Here is a 24,453-nt window from a genome sequence, read left to right as displayed (position 1 = left end):
GCGCGAGCACGCGCTATAAGCAAGGCCAACGAACATGGCGACTTATGAACTTAAACATTAAGCTTCCCTTGTATAAGGAGACTGCAACGGGCTTACGAGCATGAAATCGATTAACATCAAACCCACCCTTTTACAGTGAATTGTTGGACAAGCGATCGTAATATGGTCCTGCTCTAACTATGCATACGTGTTCTTTTTCTATTTGCTGAAGATATTTTCTTTGCTGTTGTGCATATGTCGTCACTTGGTACTGCACTAAATTTTGTACCCCTTACTCTGCTGCCTCCGGCACCAGAAACTTTTCTTTTATGTTGTTTATTTGAATAGTTCTAATAACGTCATGTCACCCCCCCCCCCCCCCACTCCCCGCATACCTCCTCAGTGCAGTAAACATCGAATATATCTTTGCGTAATGCATAGATATGCTGAAAGAGCGGAATGCATTTGAACAAATGCTTAGGCGCCTAACACACGTTGGCATTCAATCAAATACCCTGCAGCCAGGTGTTGCGGTTTCAGTACAAGTAGGATAAATATTCATCTCTAATGACGGAATAATGCCATAAACTTGATATGGAACGAAATAAAATAGTTCCATCAATAGTCACAGTAATGCAAACAATCAGAAGTAATAAATGCTGTAATGAGGGCAATAAAAATAATCTCACGCCGCCACCGAAATCCCCTTCTATGAAGAGCATAAATGCAAGGCCCTTTCCATGGACAATAGGCAGCTCTTTCGTGTGTGTTCTGGAGGTTCCATGTCAAAGTAGTTAAATATTTCACCCTAACACAGCTCAGCGTTGGTGTATGATAGCCCGGCCGCTGCTGAAGAAAAAGGCGCGCTAGAAAGTTCGAGAGCAACCAAAAGCAGGTATGCACCGCAAGCGTTTTTTTTTTTTGCGCTACTAACGATGAGCGGGCATAGACGAACCTACTGGTAAGAAAGAAGATGTAACGATGCACAGAGGCGCAATTACTGGGAGACAATAAAATCAAAGAATACTGGCGCCTGAGACGGGCCAAACTGGTTTCTCCTCAGCGAAGAGTAGTGTTCTCAGCCAGCGGACTGATCGAGGCATCCTGCTGCGGCAACAATATCTACGCTACGTAGCAGACCACAGCTATATGCAACTGTACAGGGTATGCGCAGTGTTTCCCATGTGCACGACCGGGCATGAGTGTACGCTCGCACTAATATGTTCCATTCTGGCAGTGCTACGTGGTGCAGCCCGTCTTTGTAGGGCACCAGCTTGACCGATGGACAGTAACCCCATCCAAGTTCTGCATTTTGAAGCGATTTCAATAGCTCAATACGAAGCTGTCTGCCAAGGCGTCTGGACCATGAGCAGCCAGAAGTGAGCGTGTGCTGGCAAGCATGCGTGTTGTCTGACCTTATATTTCACGTGGTTTGAGGCTACTTGAGTTTTCAAAACTAGTCGGAATTAGCGGGAACCGACGGCTGCGATACCGATAAGCAGGGTGGCCAAAGTTTAATTTCTACTCGGGAGGCCACGGCTGAGCGTGAGTTGACGATAGTCGTCTTCTTCCATAATTACGTAATTCTTAGCGAAACTTGAAAGCAGTTTTCGCTTACTTCAGCCTCTTTATTTAACCACGTCAATGAAGAAGCAACAGTAGGAAGAAGCGCACTGTTCGAGACACCCTTCTTGATTGATTTCAGTTGTTGGCCAATAGCAGCGGCCCATGGAAGTGTGCTATATTACGAAATAAAGAAGCGCGAAAATAGTCAGGAGAAGGCTTCTCTGGAACACAGGACGTTTGAGAAAGAAGGTGATTTCATGCTCCGCTTGTGAGCTGCATGGGATTCGAATGCAAAATTTGGCAGAGATGTTCACAGCAGCGTATCCTATCTGCGAACTATGTTTTTTTTTTTCGCCAAGCCCAAACAGGTGGTTCCGGCACCATTTAAAAAGCTGCAGGTTGTCGAAATTATTCCGGTGACTCCCACTGCGGATTCTCACGTAATCATATTGTTAAGTTGTGGAAGTCGCATATAAATGTGTGTTTACAATATTTACAAGAGAGCCAACCGTACATATACAAAATGGCTGGCGAGACCGATTCTACCTCTACACGTCAAATCGTCTTGTTACTGGCGCCACTCTTGGTTGCGGTGTAACATAACCCCCGCCTGCAAAGGCGCCGTCTCGGCGCTAACTATAAGGGAGGTGAACTCGCTCCAAAGTAAGGTCTCAGCCAGGACACATGCACAAACAACGTCAGTGGGGACACGCGAGTACAGCGGAGCGATCCAGTATAGTTCACATCGCCAAGCTCACACAGTATCGTGTAAGGCCCTGTGTAGCGCGGCAGCAGCTTTTGAGAGAAGCCAACGAGGCGACATTCTGTTCATAGGAGGACAACGGAGCCAGGAATCGAACGTCCCGATGTCGGCTGTCGTACCGGATCTTCCGTGCGGCCTGAGACTCAGTGAGCCGGGAGCCGGCAATCTGGCGTGCCGTGTGAGCCCTGGCGAAGACGTCTGGTCATATTCAGTGGGAGTGCTCGTCGAGAAATGCAGCAGCATGTCAAAGGGCAAAATAGGGCTGCGGCTGAACAGAAGGTAAAATAGTGAAAAGCCAGCGGTCTCGTGATGGGACGAATTATAGATGAAGGTCGATAATGTTAACCTGCTGTGCCACTCACTGTGGTTGTGAGAAACGTACATAGACAGCATTCCCCAGAACGTGCGATTGAAGCACTCCGTTAGTCCGTTTGTCTGCGAGTGGTAGGCAGTGGAAAGCTTGTGCTTGGCGGAACAGGAGCGAAGTAGATCTTCAACAACTCGGCACAAGAATGTGCGGCCGCGATCAGTGAGGAGCTGCCGCGGTGCGCTGTGATGGCAAATTTGGCATGATTTTAGCAAATTAAATCCGAGAATGTATTTATTTTAATATATTAGGATAGTTGGTTGGCATTGAGGATAGTGGTGGGCTAAAACAACGGAGTGGACTGATTTCTCTAGAAATCGAGGCCGCCAATTCCCAGTAAAAACGGTGACATTCGAAATGAAAAAGGCTGAAATAAGAATACATTGTCAAATCTGCACTGTGGCGCATTCGGATGCTACAGTGAATTAATATTAGTTTGACGTTGGGCGTTCCCCAGGGTTGCCGTTAGTCTAGTACTGACCACGTGCAGGCGGCAATATTTGTGCTGTGTCATGCTAGAATTCGCTACCGCAATCGATAAATGGATTGGGTTACACTTCTGTGCAGTGCCTTCTCAGGGCGACGTTGGTCCCAATATTTTTCTCATATGGTTGCAAGTTTGACAGAAAGTAGCCTTTCTAAGTGAGTAGCTTTTCCCGAGAAGCGTAAAGAAAGTACACAGAACCCATCTCACGATGATTGTGCAACGTAATGTGTGAGAGCATACACACACCCACACGCACGCACGCACGCACACACACACACACACACACACACACACACACACACACACGCGCGCGCACACGCACGCACACGCACACGCACTCGCACGCACACGCACGCACGCGCGCACACACACACACGCACACACACACATACACACACACATATACACACGCGCGCGCGCGCGCGCGCGCGCGTTTGAACCTACACATTACGGTGTCGTGGCACTTCGGGCCACGACACCGCAGCTGTGATGCCACGCTCACTTTTCGTTTTTCATGCTTGTGCAGGTTCAGCATCGGCCGTCGCACCGCAGCGCCTGGGTTATCCAACGGAAAATACCGGACCTAGTAAAGGCAACGAGCTGAAAGGTTTACTTTGGATACATAGTCAGTCGTCGAGCCCGTCGCCGGATCAACCACCAGTTCTGGATACGACTGCACTACTCGGCTGGCAACATGGAACCGTATCTACAAAATACTAAGGCACACCCATTGCAACAGCACCTCGGGCCACGACACCGCAGCTGTGATTCCACGCTTATGGCACGTACACACTAGCGGCAAAACGCGTGCGGCGCGCCGCCGGCGGCAAACCGTAGCAGCGGCAGGGCGGCCACACCAACCGGCGGCGTGCCGCTGCGGCAATCACGTGACAGACTAGACTCCTCTCCCCTTCTCGAACTATCCGGGAGCTCACGCGTGCAGATGATAGTGCGAAACGAGAAACAAGCGGTCGGGCGGGTCCGCATGGCACCAGTTTCCCGCGCGCACGTCACGGAAGCGGGCCGCTCTCATTGGTCTCCTTCATCCGCGGCACGCGGCAAACCGCAAAAAATCGGTCCAGGAGCGATCCCTGCCGCGGCAACAAAAACCCGTTTCGCGGCTGCTTTCGCGGCGCGCGTCTTGCCGCCGGCGGCGCGCCGCGTGCGTTTTTCCGCTAGTGTGTACGTGGCATTACTTGTCATGCTTGTGTAGGTCAGTTTAAATGGTGCATTTCCTTTTCGTTTCGTTGCCACCCGATTGAATGAAATGTTTTCGTGATTGTGTCTTGCATCTATGGCGCCTCTTGCAGCTTGGGGGGGGGAGTGTAGAGGCAAACCCGGATCCCATGACTAAACCAGAAGACGAAAAACTTGATTTTGTACTAAGCACTGTTCAGAGACTAGATTCTAATAGTATAGATATTTGAGAATCCGTTAATAAGGTGCTACAATACCATGTCGGCATCAAAAGTGACCTATAGACCAACTAAGTCAATGTGTTTCTGAACTTGAACCGAAAATTCTGTCCGATGTTTCTGAGAAAGTAGCCCTTCACATCAAATGACGTTTTTTTTTTTTAAATGCATAACCAACTCAATGATCTCAAGCGTAAGATAACTTCAGGGCTTTTGTTGGGGGAAGTAAATGCGCACTCTCCTCCAACCCATGAAGTGAGCATCTACAAAATATAACATGAGGTCGACGATTTAGAAAACCGCTCCCGCAGCTGCAATTTATTATTTTACGGGCTTTCTGATACTGAACAGAATAAGAGATGGGAAACTTCTGAGTGCCTGGTTTAGGAATTTTGTGATAACCATCTTCCTATGAAAGTGTCCTCAATAGCAAGTGCACACAGGTTAGGTCGTTTCTCTAACGATAAAAAGCGACCTGTTATTACAAAGTTTTCTCACGACAAAGAAATTGATGCACTACTTAGCTATGGCTACAAACTGAAAGATAAACCATTTAGCATTTCCAATGACCACTCTGAAACTATGCGAATTAAACATCGCAACCTTCTGCTATGTTCCAAAACAATACGAACGGAAGGTGATCGTGTGCGACTCGTGTTCAAGAAGTTGTTTATTAATAATTACTTTTATGTGTGAAATAGCGATCAGAAACGTGTTACGCGAGTGTCTAAACAAGCTACAGAATGGTGAGTTCCATGTGATAATAATAATAATAATAATAATAATAATAATAATAATAATAATAATAATAATAACAATAATAATAATAATAATAAAGTGTTGAAACACTTGTCACCTAGTTTATCAGCTCTATTGTGTGCACTCTTCTCGCAGCCTTTATCAACTAACTCTATTCCGTACATCTGGAAAGTGGCGAAATTCATACCCAATTTGAAGTCCGGAGACCGAACTCGCTCATTAAACTAGCCCCCCATCTCCTTAACTAAACTATACTTGACCACATCTTGTATACTGAAATCATTATTGTACTTACAAGACCAGAAAATTACCATTGATTAGCAACATGGCTTTCGTAGCGGTTATTCATGCGACACACAGCCAGCTATTTACATGACTTACATTCAGACTTACACTCATACCTAGACCTAGGGTTTCACGTTGATGCTTTCTTCCTGGCTTTCTCAAAAGCTTTCGATCGGGTTGCTCACCATAGATTAGTACTCAAGCTAATGAACCTTAAGATACTCCCAACCGTTATTGGATGAATCAAGGATTTCCTCTCATCCAGAGTACAATACACATCTGTTACCAGCAATTCCTCTTCTACCAAAGTAACCTCCGGTGTTCCACAGGGCAGCGTTCTTGGCCCTTTACTTTTCTTAATCTATATTAATGACTTGCCTAACGGTAGTCTTCCTACATGAGGCTTTTCTCCGATGGCTGCGTAATATATCGAATAATTGCATGTGACAATGACAAAGATATTGCTCGAACCGATGTTAACGCTATTAACACATGGTTTTCAACATGGTTGATGACTCCTAATACAGCTAAAATGAAGTTATTATCAATTACTAGGCGCAACCACCGTAGGTATTCCATCATCGTACGTAATAACCAACAACTTCATATAAGTACCTTGGTGTTCCCTTACAGTCTGATCTAATGTGGCATCATCAGATCTGCCTGACGTTGGCACCAGGGTCGGTATTTTGTAACGATGCCTTTCCGGTGCTAATGCCTTTTCGCGGTTATCGTGTTTTGTCAGTGGTCAGAGCGATAGTCCGCTCGCGTAATCAACGGGATCAGCCGGCCGTGAGCGGTGGATGATAAGACTAGTATAGAATAAGTCATAAGGCATCGCTACAAAATACCAGCCCATCTAACTGCTCATTATATCTCCTCAAACGAAACCTTAAGCATGCTCCATTAAACTATGCAAACTAGGATACACCACAATAATACGCCCCAAAATGGAGTATGCATCAGCTATCTGGGATCCTTGCCAAATCTATATCACCCAAGAAATCGAATCACTACCAAACCGTGCGGTGCGCATCATTTTTTTGTGATTATTTACCCTATACTAGCATTTCAGCACTAAAAACTCGCATTCAGCTTGACAACTGATCGCCGAAGAATTGCCCGTCTTTCGCTGTGGCACAAACTTTATCATCATCCGCACCTTTCCCGGATCATCGAACCAGCGACAACCTTCATTCCACGCACAGATCGTATCTCAAAGATAAAACGCATAACTTGTCCCTCAGCTCACTACGCTAACTCTCTCGTTCCCCGAACAATAGTTGCATGGAATAACCTGCCATCACGCATTGCTACTGAAACCGATTTACGCAACCTTTCAGGAACCTTTACTTAATGGTTACGTGTAAATATCCCTCATTTACTACATGAACGTTTCTTCATACGTTGTTCAGTGTATATATTACTTGTTTTGATCATGTGTATTATCGTTTTGCCTGTACATTGTATAAGTGTATTCATGTCTTATTAATTTGTGAGGGTGACTAACGCAGTTTCGAACAAGACCTCGCTTTACTTCTTTTCCTTGTACATTGTATTTAATTTTGACCCTTAATTTGTTTTCTCAGCCAATTTTGCATTTTCTCTTTGATATTCACTTTACTGGTGTATTTTGTATTCTGTTTTAATCGTGTATTTTGCTAGAAGTCGTACTTTTGTTTAACTTTTTTTCTCCTTTTTTTCAGTAACGCGCAAAGCACGCATTTTTCATGTATCCTTTCCCCCTATGTAATACCCCTTCGGGGGCTTTTAGGGGTATTATGAAATATAAAAAAAATGAATAATCATATTCCCATTTCATTCTATTCTTTGTCGTGCTCATGGCGACAATCAGGGGACGTTGAATGTGGTAGTATAAAACATATTTCGACGCTTTCAAATGGTGCATACCTCTAAGAAACGCAAAGACAAGATCTATGACACCTTCTGTCCTTGCTGTAGTTATGAAGTTTGTGATAGAGAGTTCTTAGCCCAATCCCTCCTTCATGAATTTTGGAAACTATTTGTCTGCAGGTTTCGATATTTCTGTTTAACTACCCGGTCACTTTCATGCGTATAGACTTCTATTTGGAGTTATTCTAGTACTAAAGCTCACTCAGCTGTTTTACTTGTGGTTCATTGGCGAATTGCTTGTGGCTTGCGCTGTAACCTGCACTCACCTTCTTCCGGTGTTTCTTGCGCGACTCGTGGCCGTTGTGCTGGTAGCTGTTTTGAAGCCGGATTCCCTGACTGCCCCAATTTTCAGGCCACGGCGAAGATGTTCAGTTTCAGCATGCTTTTGCTTACTATCTTCAACCACATCTACTGACGGAGGCCTATTTCTGGACATCAGTTCTATCTGCTGACCACCTGGGGTTTATTAACGTGCACCTAAATCTATGTACACGGGTGCTTTCACATTTCGTCCCCGCCATGGCCGGGATTACTGGAGAGACTTAGTGTTCCGTGCTTTCACAGCGAAGCTGTTATGTGCTATGTTCCACGAGATCGCGTCCAGCAATGGAAGTGGATAGACTAGAAGATGAACGCATTTTGGCTCCATGTGCGTGGTGGTTGGCTTCCATATGCGTGGCGGTTTCGCGCCAGCGGTGCTTTACCACAAATGTCAAAACGGATGATGAGTGGCCCATTGTTATAGCCCTCGCCACCGCCGATGCCTCTTTCACATGTGTCGCGATACCCGGCGGTGGTACGTCCCACCAACACTAGTGCGCCTTTGCTCTGATGACGTAGAGATCACGTTAGCGCTGTTACCAGCAGTTTCCCTTTGGATTCGCTATGGGACGGACGCTCGTTTGACCACATCTTACAGGATCCTGACGTAGCCGTGCAGTGTGCCGTGGCTATGAATGCTCTGGCTCATACGCTTGTCTGTGACGATAGGGCGACCTTGGCGCAGCAAACGCACTGCTTGGCCATCGCGCCGGGTGAAAACAAGACGCCACTGTCCTTGCTCTTTCACGAACATGCCGAACACGATCCATATGGCCAATAATGATAAAATTAAATTGACTATAGCAATATCCACTATAGCAGACCCACCATAGTCACAGTTTCGCTGGCTTCCACCTTCACAGTAGTGGAAAGGCGCTGAATTTGTTCTTTAACAGCCCTACAGGAGATTCCCGAGGGCTTTTCGATGGCTGGATGATGTCTTCGCGCAGCATTTCGTCAACTTATAGCCTGAGAGCTTGACGGTCTTGCATCGGAGCTTGGTAAGGGCTCTGGCGGAGTGGTCTAGCACACACTTCAGTTGTTAGGCGATGCTTTGCAATTGGCATTTTTCGAATCCCCGATGTCAACGAAAAGCTGTCTTTGTATCGTCGAGAAGACTTCTGAGCTGCTGCTGTTTACTCATGGGGAGATTTATATTTATGTTGAAGTCTTGTTCAGGAACTATGGTCGTCGAGGTAGATGCGGCAGAATCCGAGAGGACAAACGCATTGCTGGTTTACACAATTTCCTCTATGAATGTCATCCAAATGCCTTGTTGATGTCCTTGAACTCCTGGATGAAGCTGGTCAGCATCACGTTAGCTTTTGCTCCATACCAACAAGTGGTCCCACTTGCGACGCGAATTCACGGTCGAGCAGTAGACGTTGGTCGCCCTCAATTCACGCTGCCGAAGGAAATGACAATGCTGGAGCGATGCGGGAGGCTGACTTGATCTTCGAGCAGCACTCAAGGCATGGTGGCTACGATGTCCCTCCGGTGGTATCGCTTGATCTTTGGACAGCGTTATCGACTTTGACTCCAGGTCGATGGTTGCGCCGTGTTGGTTCAGGGTATCCATGCCGAGAATTATGTCTCGAGCACACTGTTGGAGGGTAATGAAGGTGGCAGGGTAGGTTCGGTCATTAATGGTAATTCTTGTCGCACAGGTTGCAAATCGGCGGTATTAAGTGTCCTCCAGCGGTCCGAATTTTTGGGCCTTCTCATGCTGTCTTAATTTTCTTCAATTGGGCGGAGATGGATCCGCTGATGTCGGAGTAGTCGCCCCGGTGTCCTTTAAAGTGCTGACTGCGCGGTCGTCAAGAATCACCTCGAGGACAGGGGTTCTTTTTCTTGCGTTGCAGTTAAGTATTGGCGTCGCTGACAGCTGCGTCGTGTTGACCCGTGCCTGGCACGTGGCGTCGTCAGGTCTTCTTTTCTCGATTCTTCGCTTCTAGGCTTCGTCTGAATGGCGGCGTCTCATTGATATATCGTCGAGAACCGAGGAAGATCCGGCGGAGAATCTTCGTCAGTTCGACGAACAGCAACCGCACTTCTATAGGTTGCAGCTTTCAGTTTTCCGGATATGGGCTTACGGACAGGCCCCGGGCTGGGCCTGTGTATGGTGGGCACTGCGGCGACAGGTAGCGTCCTGGCAACGGCGAACGGGAAGGCCCTCCAGGTCTCCTCTCAGTGGCTGCGATGTAGTCGGCCATCTCATGTGATCGGAAGCGGTGCGTTGACGGCAAATGTGGCTGTAGGCCCATCTCGCTCTATGGTCATCGGCGGTACACGTGACCCTCATCTCCGCAGGCGCAGTGATAGCAGAGTGGACGGTGGTTGGAGGTGCGCCAAACGTCATTCTTCCTTGGAAAGCTGCGCGGGGCGACGGGTTGGCGTGCTGGCGGTGGCGGTGGTGGACGACGGAACTTGTGCGGGCGCGGGCGACCGAGGTCTGGTGCGGGCATGGAGGGGGAACGTGACGACGGGCTACCGCGGCGTGAGTCATCGCTTCAGGTGGGGCTTGTGGTGATCCCGGCTTCACTTCGGGAACTCCCAATGGCCGCTGGAGATCTGCTTGTACGACATCAGCGGTCGCGGCAACCTGAGGTTGCGACTTTGGGAAGAACCTCTGTAGATGCTCGCGCGCAATTGCTCGGATGCTCTCGCACATGTCGTCGGTACCAAGTGCTTGGACCTCGTACTTCGGCGTGGTATGGTATGATAAAAGTTTAATAAGGTCTCTCGGAATGCGCGCCAGCCCGTAGCGGGCCGTTCCCACGTCGGTACAGAAAGGTCGAGCCTGTCCGCTATGTCGCGGGCCCGATGGACAGTCCATAGCTGTGCTTCAACATCGGGGCTGCTTAGGGCATGACCAGTTTATATTGCCTCGTGCGCATTTCCAGCGTCTTCTCATATGGCCGTGTTCGGCGAACAAGACTTGGTTGACAGCCTTGATAACGTAATTAACTTAATTAATTATTTATGGGGTATTACATGCCAAAACCACGATCTGATTATGAGGCACGCCGTAGTGGGGGACTCCGGAAATTTGGGCCACCTGGGATTCTTTAACGTGCACCTAAATCTAAGTACACGGGTGTTTTCACATTTCGCTCCCATCGGAATGCGGCCGACGTGGCCGGGATTCGATCCCGCGACCTCGTGCTCAGCAGCCCAACACAGCCCTGATCAGGTAACGGACTTTCTTTTCCTCTGGCATTTCAGGGTCAACATAACGCAACAGGCGGGTCATCTCTTCAATGCAGATGGCGACATTTTTGTTAGGTGGCTGAGTTCGAAGTTCTAGAAGGACTTCAGCTCTTTCTCTCCGTACGACGCTCTTAAAGACCTGCAGATAGCTGCTGCGAAACCGGTCCGATGATGTTAAGCTTGGCTCTCGATTCCCAAACCATGTCCGAGAAGAGTCATACAACGAGAAATAAACATGGCGCAGCTTGTCCTAGAACGTTCAATTGATGAATATAGCCATTCGTTCGGGGGTCTAAAGCCAGGTTATTGGGTCGTCCGCCTATGAACCACGAAATGTTGGTGGCTCCCGAGCTTGCTGCAGTATGATAGGGGATCATGGGGCTGTCATCGTGCCTGCTGTCTTGGTGTTGGTCGTTCTCGTCTGCTCCGATAGACGTGCGCGTTCCGGGGGCAGGTTTTGTAGCCTGCGGCTTGCTGGACGGTCCGCGGCGATACTGGTGTTGTCTTCGGGGTGTGCTTTTGACGGGGGCGTTCGGTACCTAAACGCAAAGCACCTCCACCCAATGTCACCCAATGTGACGGTGAAGAACAGAGTAGCGAAACTGTGAATCGCGTATCTATCTTTTTACTGGGTGATCACGTGCCCAGATAAGCAAGTGACATCCGAAGCACAATCCGCTATCGTCGAAAATCGCATCTGGTGCTGCTGCGCGCCGGCTTTTATACATAAGTCGTCGAAAATTCCAGCGTAATCGCTGGTGCCCGCGTGCCCTCCGGAAACTACTACACAAGTCGTGAAACGCTGGCAATCTGATTGTACAATATTCGGTGGCAACATACACAACAGATAAATCAACGATAACATTTGAGTAAGTTCCCAAGCATGCAGGCGCGTCTTGCGGTGAGGGACGTTTAACATTTGTGAGCCGGTGAAAAGCGGTCACCGAAGAAAGATAAGTACATGTGTCAATATACCCAATGACTTAAGTAGACGCCAGAGGTTGCTTGGACCGCGGAGCATACGTAGTGGCATATACTCAATGGCATAATTTGGCATAAAGGAGATTCACTGAAAACCGGCACATAACTAGTGGATTATGACTCTAAAGCGGTTGACCAGTACATACCTAGTGGCTCATATCTAGTGGCACACTTTGGCGTCAAGTTCATTGAAGCGCGGCGCAGACCAAGTGGCACATGCGCAGTGCTCCACTTTAGCCTCAAACAGTTGCAATGAACACCGGCACGTATCCAGTGAACCGATAGTTCAGATAGAGCTGGTAGAGTTCACATAGATTTCACAGTTCAGATGACCATAACCTACCCACTGCCAGGGACCAAAGTCGGCAGAAAGATTTCAGTCATATATATAGATAGTCGCTAGAAAGTGTGTGAAGTGCCTTAAGAAGGCTAGCCGCGTGAAAATAGCTCCGAAACTCCCCTTTATGGCTTTTCCGGAAAATTTACAACTCTATTAGTAGACATTTCAATTGATAGAGACACATTTTTGAGCAGCGTCAAGCCATGAATGGAAGAGTAGCTTTTGTGCCATTATTCAGAACGTCCGCGCTTCATCACGTTACTATGCCTTTGTGTTGAAAAAACGAAGCGAAAACTACTGCTTTGGAGCATGAGGCTATCGTTAGTTAGTGGGTAAAGCTATATTTTCCCCGGGATTCTGAATTGAAAATGTCTAGGGACCCATAGGCGCCGACTATGGGGGGGGGGGGGCTCCGGGGCTCGAGCTCCCTCCGGAATTCCGTAGCCTACGCCCCCCCCCTCCACCCCCCCCCGCCCCTACAATGCCATTACCGGAGTTCTGTTACCCGCATAATTTCAGGAATATCTTGCGTGGCCTACACATTTTCACTTTTGTTGTGGCTGAACGCTTACGGCACCATTGTTGGCGCTGACGTACACGGCTTTTAATTTATACGTTAGGTTTATTTTGGCAAATCCTGACAATAGGATAACAAGCGCATTAGAAGCACCAGCGGCGGCTACGTCATCCGTGTTTCCCTACTTTAACATTTTTTTTTATTTCCGCTCAGAACACCACGCACAGACACAATATATTTAAATATACACAAAGGACAAAGTTTATTATATTTTTAAAGAGAAAGAGGTAGCTAATTAAATGGATAGCCTATACCTAGAGAATGAGTATGTTGATGTATGTTCACCTCACTTCAAATTACTTTGCGTGCTTTTTTGACCCTGAAGAAATCCTGCGGACTTCAGTTACCCGTTCGGCAGAGTCTTCTATCAACGGCGTGTGAAAAGCACGTGAGCGATATGTGTCTCAATATTGATTCTCTTTCCAGTAGGCAATGCTAACGACTGGCGACAAAAAAGAAGAAAAAGCTCTTCTAATTATTTACAACATTTACGCATTAGGGATGGAAACATTGCCTCTTGCTTGCATGCAGAGGCCATAAATACGGGATGTTTGAGCAAACACTTTCAAAAAGTTTTAAAGGTTGCCTGCGGCAGATAGCCCAATTCTAGTTCATGAGCTGGTCTACTCGAAGAGGTGGACATTACTTGCACAATACATTCAAATGCATAATCGACTAATTAAAAAAATCACCAATTAGGTTATTAACATATGAACATATGTCCCGTGTTGCAATTTACAAATTCTAGCCGTGGAATTCGTAAGGCAGATGCACTAGGAACTAATTCTCAGGATGGCACCAGTTTCGAGGGATTCCCGAACATTGCGGAGAAATGCATTGGCGTTCCAGTTACTTTTGCGCTTACCCGCCGTGGTTGTTTAGTGGCTATGGTGTTGGACTCCTAAGCATGAGATCGCGGGATCAAGTCACGGCCATGGTGGCTGCGTTTCGATGGGGCGAAATGCTAGAACGCCCATATACTTAGATTTAGGTGCACGTTAAAGAACCCCAGGTGGAGTAAATTATTCCAGAGTCCTCCACTACGGCGTGCCTCATAATGAGGTCCTGGGTTTGGCTCGTAAAATCCCATAATTTGTTTTTTTTTCATACTTTTGTACTTTGATGCATAAAACGACGTTTTGTTGAGAAAGTGACTGGCACGACAATGTGTTTCTCCGCAAAGTTAGAGAATTAATATCTCGACAGTGGTGTCAGCCTGAGATTTAGATCAAAGTGGATCCGCACTCCACGGCTAGAATTTGTAAACTGCAACATGGACCATAAGGTGGGTCAACATGGGCCATAAGGCCATGGGCCATAAGCTAAAAACGTAATTGGTTAATTTTCTTAATTAGTCGATTATGCATTTCATTTTTTTGTGCAAGTAATGCCCGCCTCTTCGCGTATACAAGCTCATGAACTAGAATGGTACTATCTGCCCGAGGCCACCTTTAAAAATTCTGGAAACTGTTTGCTGAAACACCTTGTTTATAGACTTCGCTCAGTAACCGAAATGATGCCAAGCCAGATTCACTCAAAATAACAATAAGTAAAGTCTAGAAGTCATGCTCAGCAGCGCTTATACTCGGACTCAAAGTACTAAAAAAATAAAAAAGAGTGCAGTTTGGCCGGGAAGGCGAAGCAGTATTAGTGATAGCGAAGTAGAAGACAATTACACAAAGGAAGATTCTTACCGTGTAAATCCTTGTAAGGATCGCACCCGTGTAAGGGCCGCACCCACAACATCACAGCCAATATTAAAAAAAAACACATCCAACCGAGAAGCAATCGCGTTCCTTGCGCTAATTCTGATCGGGTTCAACAACGAATTGTCGCGCGCAGCGTACTTTCGCGCATCGCTACTGGATGTCGAGAGGAGGCGATCGCGGAGGTTTACGGCGGATTTGATACTCGTAGTTGGAAAAATGAGGTCAAAAGACCCGGTCCCATAAAAGGCTCGTCAAAATCACGACAAAAAGTGTGGCCCTTACACGAGTCTATATGTTAGTAATAGTGGCCATATAAATTGTAGTAAACATTCACTTAAAATTAAACAGTAAGCACAATGGACATAGTTGACACAGTAAGCATGGACCATGTAAACCTTAAATACCTCACGGGATGACCTCGAGCAATCGCTTTCACAACGCAAGCACTGTGAAGAACGCCGGCAGCGGAGGCGAACGGTTCCTACAGCCGCGCGATTCCCCGCAACTCTGAAAATTAGATTCATCATTATCTGCCTATTTTACGTCCGCTACTGACGGCCACTATGAGTGATCTGAGATGACCTCTGTCTCTTAACTCTGCAGCACTAGGGGAGCAGAGACAGCCCGGCAAGGAAGCCAGCACGCATGAAGTTAGCAGCCATCCTGGTCGCCCTTTATCATTGCACCTACCAATGATTACCAACAATTAGTTTTAACACGCGGGCCCCATAAGCATCAGTCGCGCACATTCACATCTACGGCAGGGCTAGAGGAGAAGACGCATGCTCTCCTTCCCATTCGCGTTTTATTACGTGACCTACAACTAACGCGAATATTGAGCGTGTGGGAAATAATGCCATCAAGCCGCCATCCTTTTCGGCTCACTGTAACGTGCTTTTTCCGCACCCACAGGGTATGGGTTGCTCATGTATATGGCTCTTAGATTCAATGTGGCACATCATGGCGACGACAACCGCGACAATTTGCCGAAGGTGTCGATATAATTGCATTCGCCATAAAGCTAGAAATAGAAAACTGTTAGCAGAGGGTATATATATATATATATATATATATATATATATATATATACAGCATAAGAAGCCAACAAGCAATGACACCAAGGACAACATAGGGGAAATCACTTCTACTTAGTCAATTAAAGAAAATGAGAAATGAACAGCAATTATAGTGGATGAAAAACGGTTCCCTTTCTTCTTGTTTATATATATTGTTACGGAAGGATAGGAGGAAAGAAAACAAGAAGATCGAGAGATACTGCCGGCTGCGTGTTGTTGCTGGTCAGCTCTCTTGACCACACTAACCCAACTTGTGTATATAGTGTAAATACGTCCACTCTATTCTCCCTACATCCCCGTAACAATATATATATAAACTGGTCGGGCCCCAGTCCCCCCCCCCCCCCCCTCGAGAAAAATGAAAACTTTCCGCCTATGTCTTGGGTGCAATATTTCTCTACATTGTCATGAGTCAAGTGAAGTTTCCTCGGTGTGCATTGCTACCTTACCTCGCTGAACGCTGACTCGCATTATGGGTCCTGCGCTTCCTTTTGTTTTGTCCATCAACTTAGCGTAGTAGTGGTTGCTCATCCTGAAATATAAATGTATGCTAGTACAATCTGCAGCAAATTGCATACTGGGCGAAACAGTGCCCTTCTTTATTGATTTCCTGGATCGCTTCCTGCACTCAAGTAGTATTGAGTATAGATTGTTAACGTTATGCTAAGGCATCACACCACCTTGTCTTATTTATTACATACCGCAGATGCGTGGTAACATTTCATTAGTGTGAACATAGTAAACGTGCACCTTTCGTGTTGCTTGGTTATACCCAGTACAATTACCGAAGTTAGAGTAACAAATTTGACACAGAGGTTGTGGCAAATATGAAAACGAAACTGGACTACTAAGTGTGTACTCTTGAAGTACAAAACAACAATGTCCATTGAACTTCAAGGGAAACGTGCAAAACGAGCAAGAGACTTAACAAAATCTTTTGGCATTCCACCCACTACTACAGCAGCACTCCCATACAGTGAAGACCAGCATCTTATCTATGACGAAATGACGAAAAGGACTCCGCAAATTTATGCGATGGAGTCATTTTTGTCTTTGTAGAGTGGACCATTCCCCGGTGGCCCATATACAGTTAATCAAGTAGCCGTCAAAGCTACTGGCCCATACGCAGTGACCGAAGTTGGCATCAAAGAGGTTCTTTGAAGACCTGCTTGGACTGAGTGGCACATACCCAGTCCTCGAACTTGGCGTCAAAGAGTCTCTTCGAAGAGCGGTGCCCTACCCAGTCCCGCATATACAGTGACTCATGTCGGCGAGAAAGAGGTTCGTGAGAGCGTAACGTGTGTACAGATTGGCACATACTCAGTGAGCCAAGTTGGTCCGATGATTGGTTTTGAACCCTGTTACCTCAGCACAGCAGCGCGGTGCGCTAACCTTTCGACCACAGACTACGCAGTGACTAGCTTGACTAAGTTGTCTAACAGCTTGGGTGTCTAGCTATGTGCTCATGGTCATGATTCCGTCGTGGGCGTTGGACATTGGATCGCCGTCATTTCAGCTTAGTCATCCGACTCTCGTCATGTCGTCTTCACCCACCATCGTCACCAGTGGATTGCGCCAGTATGGTGGCGGCATCCAATTAAGGCACCTGCAAACGCAGCCTGCCCCACATGTTGCACATAGCAGTTGCATGCTGCATGCAACTAGACATGGTTAATTCAAGCAGGCTATGTGACAGTTTTCACCAGCCTGTTTTGAAGATTTCAATAAATAATCATCATCATCAACAACAACGTACCGTGGCACTTATAAAGGGATGTGAGATGCGCGCCACGTATTCTGGATACCTCTTCGGTACACGTTATGGCGTCTCCTCGCAAGGTACGAACCGCTGCTGAAGAAGCGAATCGTAGAGCTACGTGCGCGGCTACAACCAGGCATCATCGGCCTCAGCAGACTGCTGTGCAGAGAGCAATACAAGCCGCAGCTCGCCGTCGATGCCGGCTGGACCATTCAGATCGTTCTCGTCAAAATGAGGCGAAGAGACTTTGCCGCGAAGACTCTGTTGTCCGTAGTGCCGAAATTGAAGCTACTCTTGAGCCGATCTACTAGCTTACGCTGTGAGTGCACTGCGTGTGCCGAGCAGGCCTGTGACTTAGATAGATCGGATGGCTGTTTAGAAAATTTCGGTGTAAAATTTACGGCGTCTAAAAGGCTGCGTTTGCAGGCGACTTAAGTACATGGAGCTACTCTACTGACGGAAGCTCGGGATCGCATACAGTCGCATCTCGTCGTCTGCCTGCTGTGCGCCCGCATACGGTAGCAACATGGCAACGCCCTTGCGGTTCCTAATTTGAATACACAGGCGCTATGGGCAGGTGTTCCTCTAGAGTTGCTTATATTAACTCTGTAGGCCGAGTCAAGCCAACACGGCGAAGTTCGCTTGCCCCCGCGATCTCATTGCTGAGCACTGTATTGTGTGCCACGAGCTGCTCTACCGCGACGAGCCAAATGGAAACTGGAAGCGACAAACCAGCACAATGGAACAGAAAGCAGCTATTTAAATGCTTCAACGTGTTTTACAGCGAAGCTGTTAAGGGCAAAGTTCCCCGAGATCGCGTCCGCGAGCAGAAAAGTGCTATCATCATGAGCATTGGTTCGAGCGTTGTCGTCTTCTTTCGCAGGTGACTCACTGGTGCCCCTCGATTTGCGATCATGCCGTTGGATGCTGTTCCGACCACGGCACGCGCAGATTGCAACCGTATATCGCCACATGTTACCCATCGGCCTGTACAATAATTTCAGCTCCATGTTCGTGGCGGTTTAACGCCAGTTGTGCCTTAGCACATTTGTCAAAATGGATGACTAACCTGACTGATAGGTCATGACATAAATAACATCACATGATCATCAGTTACGTGACGAAGAACGATATTAAAATCACGTGTGGCGCATACGCGCATTGGATATGCGATTATATAGGCCAACTAGGTATTTGTGGGTACAAAGCAATAATGAATGAAGGAAGGAAATTAATAAATAAGTAAATAAATAAATAAAGGAAGGAAGGTAGGAAAGAAATCACGAGTGGCTCGTACCCCCGTTGGATATGTGGGTATGAGCCGCCGAGGGTAGGAGCGAGAGAGATCTCAAAGGATCCTGAAGCTGTCGTGCAGTGTGCCGCGGCTATGAACGCTGTGGCTCATGCGCTAGTCTATGAGTGATGGTGGGGACGGACTTGGCGCAGCAAATGCACTACTGAGCCATCGCGCCGGGCGAGAACAAGACGCCGGTGTCCTTGCTCTTTGAAGAACATGCCGAAGACAATCAATATAATCAATAATGATAATACATAATTCACTATAGCAATATTCACTACAGGAGACCCACCATAGTCACAGCTTCGCTGGCTTCCATCTTTACAATAGTGGGAGGACTCTGAATTTTTTATCACTGGCTTAAAAATGAAATTGTGGGGTTTTATCTGCCAAAACCATGATCTGATTATGAGGCACGCCGTAGTGGGGGACTCCGGAATGATTTGGGCCACCTGGGGTTCTTTGACGTGCACCTAAATTTAAGTACACGGGTGTGTTCGCATTTCGCCCCCATCGAAATGCAGCCGCCGTGGCCGGGATTCGATACCGCGACCTCGTGCTCAGGAGCCCAACACCATAGCCACTGAGCAACCACGGCTGTTATCACTGGCTTTAGGCAACAGTAAAATATAACATAAAATAGACGTTTCGCCACCTATGTGGGTGGCATCGTCAGTTCGCATATGGCAACAAATGGGAAAATACATCCTATTTATGTATGATACTGCCATATCATCCGGCAAGGGGCTACGGTTAGAATTACATGCAGATCGATTCCACAAACATAATAAACCATGATTCCACAAATTTTCTTGGGCCCCGTAGATGTTCCCTGCTAACGTGGTTAAGTTAGCAAAATTGAACATGTGTCCTTTTGTTAAGCAATGATCCACCAATTCCGTCTTTGCACGTGTGACATGCGTTGCTTTCGTAGCGTCCCTTAATTGTTCCTTGAGGCGAGTGCGACGTCACAGCCCCGTGTCGTCGAATGCAGCTAGCATCACACTCCGAGCAGTTAACCCTGTAGACACCACTTTGTTCATCCGGAGGCGTGCGATTCTTTGGCTTCGACAACACGCTTTCCAATGCGTACGTGGGTGTGAACACAAATCGAACACCCAAAGGCCGTACAGCCCTGCGCACTGCGTCTGATACACCGCGGACATATGGAATGCACAAAAAGAAGCCGGCCTTTCGGCCATATCGTGGGATCTTAGCATGTGGCGTCGCGTATCAATGATAAAGCGCTGAGGTGGCGAAACGTCTATGTTTATGTTATATTTCATTGTTTAGTAATGTCAGTGACAAAAATACGTTGAAGTATGAATCCCCATGGCTTTTGGAACATTTGTGCACATATCTAAGGGCTGTCGCGTCAGGTGCGAAGAAGTCACGTGTTGCACACGCCGAATATTATTTCGTTGTTTTATACAAAGTTCATCGCATGCGTCGCCGTGTAGCGGTTTCGCGTGTCGGAAAGCCGTCTTCCTATTTCGGTGTTTCAATTGTGCACTCCACTGGGCATATATTCCAGTAAATGTCAATAATGGATATAAGGAAGCAAGCGATATAACGAAGTAATACCCGCTCCCCTTTCAACTTCGGTGTGGCGAGGTTCGAGTGAATTTCATTTATGACTTCACAGAAGCTTCGCTACACTTAGATTTCAACATGTTTGTGGGATCTGAATAACTTTGTTCAACTTTCCGCCCTGTGTCGCGTTGTAAACGAGACGCACTTTTTAATGCATTGGCTAACAATTTACCACGCAATGTGAAACAGGGATTCTTGGGCGTCGGCAGCCTGACAATTTCATTTGTACATGTTATTCTCATGTCTTCCCTGTCCCCGTCAGTAAACACAAGATTAACTTGATTAATAGACCTATGCTATTTTCACTGAACATAAAAACGATATTTAAGCCTTCATGTGACACGTCAGGCCTCGGCTACCGTTTTCGATTCTGAGCAGCCGCCAGGTGTAGTCGCAAGTGGCAAATGAAAGAAAGTAGTTAGCTCATCCGGTCCACCGACGTTCATATTCTGGAATACTCACCATGAAGAGCCTACCTCATAATGCTGTAAATATATGTATTCATCTGTACTGACACCTCGTACTTCAGCGTATATACATCTATGCGTCTGGTTGTGGGTGGTCGCTTCGAAGAACGATAACGTGTCCATAATTTTTGCCCACATGTATGCAGTGCCTAAAAAGATGTAAAGACATTGTAGTAATTAGAAGCAACAAAACCAAATATTCTGAAATAACTCCGTGAAGCCCTTTAGTCTAGGCAAACAATATGTTCTGCTGTGTGCGAGTAACGGATGCATACATGCCAAACTGCCGCCAACAGATACGTTGTTTCTCTCTGCCCGTGGGCACGATTCCATTCACGGAATGTGCCAGCTCCACTAGGTTTTGTAAAAACATAGATATGTAGTACATTTTTTTATTTAGCTGAGTACCGACGCAGTGTATGAGTCAGTCGCAAATATAGCAACGGGTAATATGCCGCGCTATATAAATCGCAGTGTCATACATATTAGGGCTCTAGACGTTGGGTAACCTCCCGTATTATACCTAGTCAGTTGTCCAGTAGATACAAATGATGGCAGTTATTGTTTGCTCCCAGTATTCTGTGAAATCCACGTGCTCTAGTCAGAATTTCTGTCATTGACGGAAGATGAACCAACTGTCCAAAGGCCACACAGTTCGTTGGGAAACTGTGGGTTACGCTCTCTGTCAGATAGAGAATAAGTCAAGATGGTTATCTTGGAGAAAAGTTCTTGTTCATAATAACAAGAAATACATTAGAGGCAGTTCAGTAAAATGCTAGGAAGACCACACCTGGGCTAATGGAAATAAAAATGGCGGTGCACGATGGCCATACCCCCAATTTCTTATTTTTATTCGCAATAATGTACGTGCTTAGTGCAGACAGCAAATAAAGTAACAAAGGAAAAGTAGGGACGTTAAGCAAGTGACACTTTCCCATTTGCTAACTTGCACTGTTGTGCGGCAAATGACGGTTGTGTAAATAGGACAGAAAGTGAGATATCAAAGATAAATTGAAAGGGCCGTTCTACTACAAGCATTCACACTGACGGTAGGATCGCAATAACGCTTGCACTGGCATTCTGGCATAATAATAACAGCTAAATCGCTGCCCTGCGTAGCTACACCCTCGACGACCAACTCTGGGCGACCCAGAAAGCCTGCAAGGCGGCGAAGAGGCAACAGCTCGACGTCCCCACGTTGGACGCCTAGGATCAGCCACCACCTCTTGCTGGTTTCACTAAAGTTTATTCAGTCAGTCAGTCGATGCTGTCGAATTGATTGTTTTTCTATTTCTTTGTCGGCGCAGTGGTCACACGCTGCGGTGTCAGTCATTCCTATGCGGACCGTGTAGGCATTGGCGAATACCACGCCAAACTGTAGGCAGAACGAAAAAAACGCGTCTCTTCGCAGCAGTCTCAATGGAAACCGAAGACAGAATGGCAGGATAATTATCAGATATGACTGAAGTGTGCTTCATTCCATTCATCTGAAGCGCATGACCACCTATATATCATCCACAGCTTACATACATTGTCTGTCCTGGATGGCAGGATTATAAGGCGGTGGTATTCTGTTTGGGCTAATCCAGTAGCCTCATTAATTCAAGCACTCTAGTATGTTTCCTTCATACATGAAGAAATACACACAACCTATCTATACCAATCGCCAACGGCTAGCACGGGGTATACATACAGCGTGTTCACAAGGAAGAGGGAAATATGCAAACAACGGGAATAAGCTTGAAACAGCTTTCGAAATAGACGCAATATATTTTCTTATTATTAAGTGAAGATAGTGAAAACAAGCACAGCAACCGACTATGTCCGCAGTATTTTTTAAACAAAAATATGGTAACTCAGAATTAATATTTACAAAGTTTCTAAAAAAAGCCTGCCAACAGGAGCGAATTTTAGGCAACTGCAATGTGCTACGTATGCTTGAACTTACCTTACGAATGGTCAATACGTAAACACATTGTTGTGCTAGTTTCTGTAAGTTAGTGTTTTTTGCTGAGGGAATTTTCTTTAAAAAATATCTATGGGAAGCTTATTGCAAAGGTTTGTGCGAAAGAACTGCGATAAGTGTCCTTTATTCATGTTCTTGATTAGGTGCACGTTAGTTGCTAAATTTTGTCCTTTTGGAAATGCGAGATGAAGAGAAAAGGTGGACGCATGGGAGGGATTGCTGTCGTGCAAAATCAAAGCTCAGTAAGAAGCTTTTGATTTGCGTAAAAAAAAACGAATGGTAATATGCTTAAACTATGAAATGGGTAGTTTTCTTAGATGGTAATGTTTCGAGTTTTCGTCTAGTCTAATGACTCATTTTGCCATTTTTCAATACGGCCAAAGCTAAAATTTATTCCAGTATAAGAAAACTCTATGTGCGAAAGCAAAATACAAAATGCGTTATACATCGATATCGAAGTCCTTTCGACCCTGCAAAAGAGCACAGCACACAGATTTCAAAGGGCAATGCATCTGCATTAGGCGAAATTTGCGCTTAGGCAGGTAATTGGAACCCACTCATAAAAACATCAGTCCAGAGTTACTGCGAGGAAAGTATGCATGCTTGTGTATTGAAACAAACAGCTATTAATAGTATTTTGCTTAAACTGGCTCATAAAGCACTGCATGCGAAAATTGGCGTTTTTTTTTACTTTAATGGTCGTCAGCGAAACCTTTTGTTGCATGCTTTGCCGTCTCCCATTTCATCAATATTGTTATGGCGCAACCGATAGTAACGCCAGTCTGAAGAAGACGATTTGACGTGTCGAGGTAGAATCGGTCTCGCCAGCCATCTTGTTTATGTATCGTTGTCTCTCTTGCCTATATTGTAAATTCGCCTAGTGTATGTGACTTCCGCAACATAACAAATTGGTGAGAGCTGCTGGGCACCGACGAGAAACAAGAATGGAGCACCGCAGTGGTCGTCACCTTTAACAAGACATGATGGTGGACAACACAGGACACGAAATGGCGCGGCCCACCTCAATGTCTACAGCCCCGACGGTTCTCTTGGATCAACCGCGGGATCCAGGATCTTTCTGCAGCACCGAACACCTTGGCGTAGAAGACTGGATCACCACGTATGAGCGTTTAAGTACCCGATACCAATGGAATTCGACGGTTATGCTGGCTAACTTGGTCTTCCGCCTACAAGGCACCGCGAAGCTCTGGTATGACAATTACGAGAAAGAGCTTAACGACTGGGACACGTGCAAACAGAAGCTGAGGAACTTGTGCGGCCGTACCGCCCGTCGGAAGAGCGCCTCTAAGAAAGAACTAGCGACCCGCGTCCGAACGTCCACAGAATCGTAGGCCTCTTACATCCAGTACGTGCTGGCTCTGTGCCGAAGGCCGACAGCAATATGCCTGAGTCAGACACGGTTGGCCATGTAAAGAAGACGATATGTTCAACTTGTTTATATGCACATATTGTGAAACGGTACAGGGCATCCTAGAAGGGTGTCGACACTTTGAGCAGGCCAAGAGCCGCCGCATCGCAACGCCGCTCGTACGTCTGCTGAACACAGCTGCGACATCCTCTTGTGACGACAGGCTAGAAATGCAGCGAACATTATCATCAGC

The 24,453-nt window shown here is 46.6% G+C and overlaps 1 long non-coding RNA gene across 1 annotated transcript in view; it reads right to left on the bottom strand.

The window, feature by feature from the left end:
• Nucleotides 1-24,453, bottom strand: part of LOC125946561 (uncharacterized) — a 40,839-nt gene that overhangs the window by 6,840 nt on the left and 9,546 nt on the right. The window contains exons 2-3 of the long non-coding RNA XR_007467664.1: nucleotides 20,861-21,014; nucleotides 16,199-16,281 (exon numbers count right to left, since the gene is read on the bottom strand). This is a non-coding gene — a long non-coding RNA (uncharacterized LOC125946561). The remainder of the gene's footprint in view (nucleotides 1-16,198; nucleotides 16,282-20,860; nucleotides 21,015-24,453) is intronic.

This window comes from Dermacentor silvarum, chromosome 7, assembly GCF_013339745.2.
Source record: "Dermacentor silvarum isolate Dsil-2018 chromosome 7, BIME_Dsil_1.4, whole genome shotgun sequence".
Lineage (NCBI taxonomy): Eukaryota > Metazoa > Arthropoda > Arachnida > Ixodida > Ixodidae > Dermacentor > Dermacentor silvarum.
This window is presented reverse-complemented; position numbering and strand designations above follow the sequence as displayed.